This window comes from Cynocephalus volans, chromosome 4 (assembly GCF_027409185.1).
Source record: "Cynocephalus volans isolate mCynVol1 chromosome 4, mCynVol1.pri, whole genome shotgun sequence".
NCBI classification, from domain to species: Eukaryota; Metazoa; Chordata; class Mammalia; order Dermoptera; family Cynocephalidae; genus Cynocephalus; species Cynocephalus volans.
This window is the reverse complement of record NC_084463.1, coordinates 103807335-103814711: the sequence shown is the minus strand read 5'-3', so window position 1 is coordinate 103814711 and position 7377 is coordinate 103807335. Positions and strand designations below refer to the sequence as shown.

At 38.4% G+C, this 7377-nt stretch overlaps 1 pseudogene; it reads right to left on the bottom strand.

The window, feature by feature from the left end:
- Positions 1–6039: 6039 nt before the first annotated feature.
- LOC134376304 (olfactory receptor 51H1-like) lies at positions 6040–7087 on the bottom strand (annotated as a pseudogene).
- Positions 7088–7377: the final 290 nt, after the last annotated feature.

Sequence of the window (7377 nt, the reverse complement as noted above, 5' to 3'; positions counted from 1 at the left end):
TATGTAATTTCTCCTTTCCACATTCTACATACTCAATCGGACTTGTGTTCATCTTGTCCTTTATTTCTGTCTCTCTGTATAATTTTCCAAGTCTACCAAAATAACTGGTTCCTATTTTTTTTCTCCGGCTTACACTTTGGGGTACTTGTTTCTACTCCCCATGAAAATCTTCCATGTGACTTTGAACCCACTCACTGTGAATAGACTGTCCTAATGGATCCTGTCAAGATCTCCCAACATTTTTCTGGAATACGTGACTTCAAGGATTCTGATCTAGGCTCAGTAAATACACCTAGAAAAAACACCCTGCCATATCAGCTTCTGATATTTTGTTAAAGTCATGGTGAGAATTCAGTGAGTCACTGTGGAGACTTTATCTTACATCACTAGCTACACTGTGATGGGGCCACGGACGCTTGTACCATTTTATGTCATTGGGAGGATCCAAGACCCAATTCTTCATTCCTCCTTCCTTGTTTGTCTTCTCTTGCTGTGTAAACCAGTTGTGCCAATATACAGAATATAAGTAAGTTAGTGAAATTCTCTCTTTTAAGGACTGGCTATGTCCATGTTGGAATGGACTTTAGATAACTTATGGACATGGTGAAAGACCTGGGATACACTCAGGAACATGTGATGAATGACTTTGGAAAAATCATAAGTGAGATGGAAATGGGGACTAATAAAAAGGGAGTAACTTGGGGATATGCAGGCTGAGGTGACATCACAAATTGGAATAACAGGTAGTTCAATGTGTGAAAAAGTCCATAGAATGACAGCTAAAAGAAAACAGAAATAGTGTAATAAGGTAGGCAGAAGCTGGGACATATATTTAAGATGACCATTGCAATTTTATTCAGGACTTTTTTACTGACTGCTGGTCAAAAAAAAAAAAAAAAATCATCACTGCAGATTTTTACATTTCTACTTAGGCCAAGTATCATCAACAAAAAGTAAACAAGGAGTAAGGTACCTAGACAAGTCGTTGTGTGGATATTGCCAGGCCTAAGCATTCTCATCTTTCAGGAGTCCAGGCTTTCTGCCCTGGTGACAGAGTAGATACAAGGAATTGTCTAGTGCAAGAGCTTGTCCATCATTATATAAGGATAAATATGAGGAAATGTGAATTATTTTCTCCCTCTCCTCCAGTCTACTGAAGATGGTGATAGAAATAATTACTTGTTACTGCAATGAGGGGAAAAAATACCACTTGCTTTTTCTGCTATAATCTTTGGAATTATTATATTATACATGTTCAGGATATGGTTGAAAAAGAACACTAAGAATTAGGAAAACTGGTGCCAGATGAGATATGGATTATGAACATGCTCGATTAAATCAAACACTCGGACTTTGAATAACAATGTTAAGGCCAGTTACTGTGCTGAGGGCAAGGAAGACAGAAATATGTAAAGAACAGTTTCTGCATTCAAAATTCCCTCAACCTAGTGGAAATGAATGAGGTGAGAAGCCAGGGCAAACATTAATGGGCTGCTGTTACTACAGAGGGAAACGAGGGAAGATCAAATAGCCAGGCAGGGAAACAGAAAGTTGTTGAGATTTCTGTTTCATTCTCTTCTTCTCAGCCTGATAAGTACAGAACTTAAGAGTAAATTTCTTTCTCTGTGGCAGCCATCCAGCAATCTCTCTGCAACACAGAAATCTACTGACTCTCCTTCAGTAGTACATTATGTCTGCTTTTTATAATACATATATTTTTGCTTGATTGCATTTCTTTCTCCCACTACAGTGTTGGCTCTCTGGGAACATCTTTATATTTTCTCCAGAGACAAGCACTGTGATTGGCACAAAACTCAAGTAATCTAATTGACATTACATGTATTCATAGGTGTACAAGTGATAAAAGACAGATATACAGATGAAGAATATATGTACATGAAAGAAATATAGATTGAACCTGGTAGTTTTGAGGGATGCGTGGGCCATGGAGAAATTACTTCCCTAGTTACTATAAAGAAAGTGATCATCCTCTCATTAATTGGAAGAAGGAGGGTAGACTAAGAGAAAAGAAAAAGAATTAGCATTATTTGAATAAATCATACATTTTGCTAGCCACCTTATATAAAATTTATATAATCCCAGGAAAATTTAGTATATATATATGTATTTTTTTTACTCGTGTTTTAAAGAAAAAAATGGGCCAGAAGGTTAAATGATGCATCCAAGGTAAGATAGCTGGATACTGATTCAAAATTTAAAACCAGATTTACTAACTCCAAAGCCTATTAATTTTTAATAAACTTCAGACCTTCAGAGAAGCAAGGCTAATGAGACAATTTGGATAGTTGGATGTGTGAGTTCCTTCTTTTAAAATACAACAAATTTTTATATTATATATCTATATGATACAGAGGAGGGATAAAGATGAGAAATAAATAAAAGGGAAAACAGTGTCCTCATGGACACTAAAGAATATTTGTGGAGTCCAAGTGCGCTCAAAAGTATGTGTGAATGTCTGCATTGTTTGTTCTTTGTGTCTTACATGTATGCAGAGGGGAGTTTTGGGGTAGAAAAGTAATCAAGATATAAGATGCCCATAAAGCAGATTACCAGTTATTCTGTTCTTTGAATGGTATCTCATAAAAGAAAAAAAAAAAGAAAAAGAAAAAGAAAAAAATGACATGGGATCATGGGAGAGGAGTAGGAGCTCATTGCCCATGGGCTAACATTTTCTTCAGGTACAAGTCTCCATATGATTGGTCAGGCAGAAGGCAACATATGCCATTTATATACAGAAGGCTAGATGAAATGACTTGGATAAGACCCACACAACTCAATAACTTAGTGCTTCAAATATCAATTTCCTTGCTTTCTGGCATCAGTAATGATATAGACCCACCTTCTTTATTTACCAACCCCTACCTTCTGTTCATTTCTCAACACTGAATTATATTTCCTCCACAATCTAGAACCAAACCTGACAACTCCAGAGCATGTTAAACTGAAATTTCCCCTCTGTTTCTACATCTTTGTACCACTTAAGCTTGGACCTTTCATTTGTTTCTTAATAATGACGCACAACCGATGTTGGTAATTTGTATCTGCAAGTGTCATCTTTTTCTGTCTGTACTTAAAATTCCTCAAAATTTTGAGCATGTGTATTTTTTAACCTCTCAATGCTATCTACTAAAGCAGGATCTGAAACAATAAAAACCTTCATTTAATAATGTTGATTGATTGATGAACAATCATCACCACAGTAAGAGAGTTCTGAATCCTGTCTCCTTTTCTATTTGTGCCTTCTTTTCCCTCCTGTCCTCTCTGTCCCTATCTCAATTTCTTCTCAGATCCATTTTGCCCTTCCATTTCATCATCCAACCTTACTTGTAGTTCCCATCAAGTCACTGCTTAATTTTCCTCCCCTCCTTCTACTACCATTTCTCATTCTTTAATCCCTTCCGCTTTTGTCTCTTCCCACTTATGCACTCTGCTTACCTGGTCACATCAGCAGGCAACACCACCAAACTCTCTTCAGCACCATCACAGAGCAGAGAGTAAACCAGTTTCCAAAAGTGGGGGCTTTATAGGCAGCCTAGTAGAGTCGCCAGGCAACAGGGAGCTATCTTGATTAGTAGGCGTGCTGGTTGAAGCAAGAGTGATGGAACCATTGTGAATATGTTCCTCTATAGCAGCTCAGACACATCTACTAGACACAGCTTGAAACGTTGCTCCCAGGCCCAAGCAAACCCCATCCATCAGGGGTTGTAAGCACAGCCCTGGCCCTGGGGGCTGACAGTAATGGGCATCTATAAAAACTGCCTTCCTGGGTCGGATAACTACAACCATTCCTCTTCACCCAGCCTCAGGCTACAGATTGTCAGCCCAGAAGGCTCCCTGAATGTCAGAGCTGGCTTAGAAGAGGGCAAAAAGTCATCTCTCTGTTCTCTGCTTCCAATGCGTACTCTTCCTAATAGGTCTCATTATCCCCCCAGCTATTCCTATGTCCCTCCCTACACTGGAACCCCCTCAAGAAGACTTCCTATTTGAGTCACATCTGCAGCCCACTTGTCCTCTAAGCACAAGTAATCTAATATTTGAAGAATATATAATATATGCCAGAAATAACACTATATGCTTTAAATACATCGTTATATTTATTTATGATCGATCTTATGGGTTAAGTATTAATCTCCATTATTTCACAGCTGAGAAAATTAAAGGTCAAAGAGGTTTTGAATAACTTTACCCATCTAAAAGTCAGCAAGTTAGGGCCGAGCCCGTGGCGCACTCGGGAGAGTGCGGCGCTGGGAGCGCTGCGATGCTCCCGCCGCGGGTTCGGATCCTATATAGGAATGGCCGGTGCACTCACTGGCTGAGTGCTGGTCATGAAAAAGACCAAAAAAAATAAAAAATAAAATAAAAGTCAGCAAGTTAAAGAGCTGGTATTCAAGCCCCTGTCTATCTTACTCTAAAGCTCTTGATTTTAACCAGTATGCTGTACACTATTTTCCGTAGTCAACTGTTTCCATTCATATCTTCAAGAAATATGGTTTAAATAGATAGTCCTCAATCTATTCATCTTATAAATTGCTTGTTTTTCAACTGCATGCCCACATCTAGCATAAGCCTCATTTTGACCATAATCCAACTTTCCACAGAAGACAGTGAATTAATAATCCTGATCATATCTAATCTTCCCTGGCTTCTTATCCTCTCGATACATTTTCGCATCTATATTCTCACTATATCTGCATGGTGAGCAAATGTGCTCATTCCAGTGAGTATCTAGAGAGATTAAGTAACTCCACAAAGTCACACATCAAGTAATGCTCTGATTCGTATGTAAACACCACCTCTTTCCCCTGGTTTCCATCAGCAAAGATGAGGGACGCTGAAAATTTTAAATGAGACTTACAAAGATTAAATGAGAACAGAATGGATAGGAAACATAAAATCAATCTCAATAAAGTACAGTTTTTACTAATCAAAGATATATATATATTAAGTTTCTACCATATGTTCTGTACTACCTTGAGCATTCAGTATACGATAAAGTGGGACAGGTAGTATATAGAATAGCAGGGAAGATACATTGTTAGGTAATCATAGTACAATGGGATAAACTGACATAATAAAAGGAAGGTCAGAAAGCCCTCTGGACAGAAGTGAGGTTGAGTTTGAGATCTAAAGCATATATGGAATTCTTCATGTTTCTAACTCACTGAATGATGCTTTCATACTTTGCACATGCTTTTTTCTTTTTAATATTTTTTCTTCTCCTTTCAACCCCTTATACATACACACCTTATCTTTTATAAAATATGTAAAAGAATACATACATAAATAAAAGCAAAAGAAAATAACTGTCCAATGTTCAGCACTGAATATCAACATGATTAAAATGGAGCAAGAACAGTCCTGGAATTTTTCTCTAAATAGTTATTAAACAATAGCATATAACAGAAACTGCTGAGCTATAAGAAAGGAATAAACTACTAATACACACAATAACATGGGTAAATCTCAAATGCATTTCATTATGTTAAGAAGCCAGACACAGAAGATTGGATACTGCAAGGTTCCATTTGTGTGCAAGGTTCCATTCTTTTTTTCTAGGGAAAAAAGAATTATAGTGGTGGAAAACAAATCAGTCCTTGCCAGGGGTTGTATATGGATAAAGGGGTTGACTACAAATGGGCAGTAGGAAAAAATTTAAGGGCGTGATAAAACTGTTCTCTATCTTTTTTTAAGTGGTAGTTACATGACTCTTTGCATTTTTCAAAATTTACGGAACTATACACCAAAATGAGTGAGTTTCATTGTACATAAGTGTTTAATAATTTGTTATATGCTATTTTAAGATATGAAAGTTCATATCGTTATCAAGCTAATATAAATTATTGCTTTCATCAAAACCATAATGCAATGTCATGTCACAACCCATCATATTTGTACTGTTCAAAACAGTAGCTACTAGCCACATATAAATATTTAAATTTACATTTAAATTAACTGAAATTAAATAAATTTAAAATTCAGTTCTTTACTTACACTAGCAAAGTTTCAAGTGCCTAATAGTCATGTGTGGCCAGTAACTACAGTATTAAACAGCAGAGATATAGAATATTTCCATTTCTTCAGGAATTTATGTTGAACAGCGCTGCATTTGGTACCCTTCTCTGATTCGATTGCATATGCACAGAAGTAGTAGATGCCATTAATAGAGCCGGTCCTAACACTGTACACAATGGGACTGAGCACAGGAGGTAGCAGCAGGTAAATATCGGCCATGAATGTGTGTATTACTGGTGACAAATGCTTTCCATAGTGATGAATCAGGATCATGCCAATGAGAGGCACATAGAAAAGCAGCAGTGCACAGATATGGGAGAGGCAAGTGTTGAGAGCCTTGAGCCTTTCTTCCTTAGAAGCAATGCCCAATACTGCCTGGAGGATTAGAATGTAAGAGACCAAAAGGATCAAGGCACCCAGTACAATGATGAAGATCACAGCCAGCAGGCTGTAGATGCTGTTGACATGGGTGTCGGCACAGGCAAGCCCCATGGCATCCTGATGTAGGCAATATGCATGGGAGAGGATGCTGGAGTGACAGAAAGGCAGCCTTTTGATGAGGAAAGGCACAGGGAGCACAGCCCCCACACTCCACAGCAGGCCAGCTGCTCCAATCTTGCTGATAACGCTATGAGTGAAAATGGTAGCACACTGCAAAGGAAAGCAGATGGCCACGAAGCGATCATAAGCCATGGCCACCAGAACACCTGATTCCACTCCCCCAAACGTGTGGATGAAGAACATCTGGGTTAGGCAGGCATCAGAAGTTACCGAACTCACATTGAACCAGTGGACACTGACCATAGTGGGCATGGAAGACAGTGAAAGGCTGAGGTCAGTGGCAGCTAGCATGGCCAGAAGATAATACATGGGCTCATGGGAGACTTCGCTCAACTTTGATGACAACAAGGATGATGACATTGCCCAGGCACATGGTGCTATAAAGAAGACAGAGGGGCAAGGCTAGCCAGAAGTTTTTTTCTGGCATTCGTGGAATCCCAGTCAGGGTGAAAAAGGTCTGGTGGTTATCAGAGGTTTGGTTGGGTGGTGACATAGCAGAATAGAAGTTTGACTAGGCAAAAAGAGAAGGATGCATTAAGTCAAACATCCTTCAATCAGAATCAGTGTCAGTAAGTACTGAGATGGTAGCCATAAGACGAGTGACTCAAATACTATTCTAACACACCCATGTTCACAGTTTAATACAGAAACTGATGGGCCTGCCTTATTACACAGTAATTGTGTTACTAAACATAAAATGCTAAATAAAATACCTAGAAGAAAGGAGAAAAAAAAATTTCAATCAACAGCTTCACCCAATAGGGATATAAATCATTTGGAAAC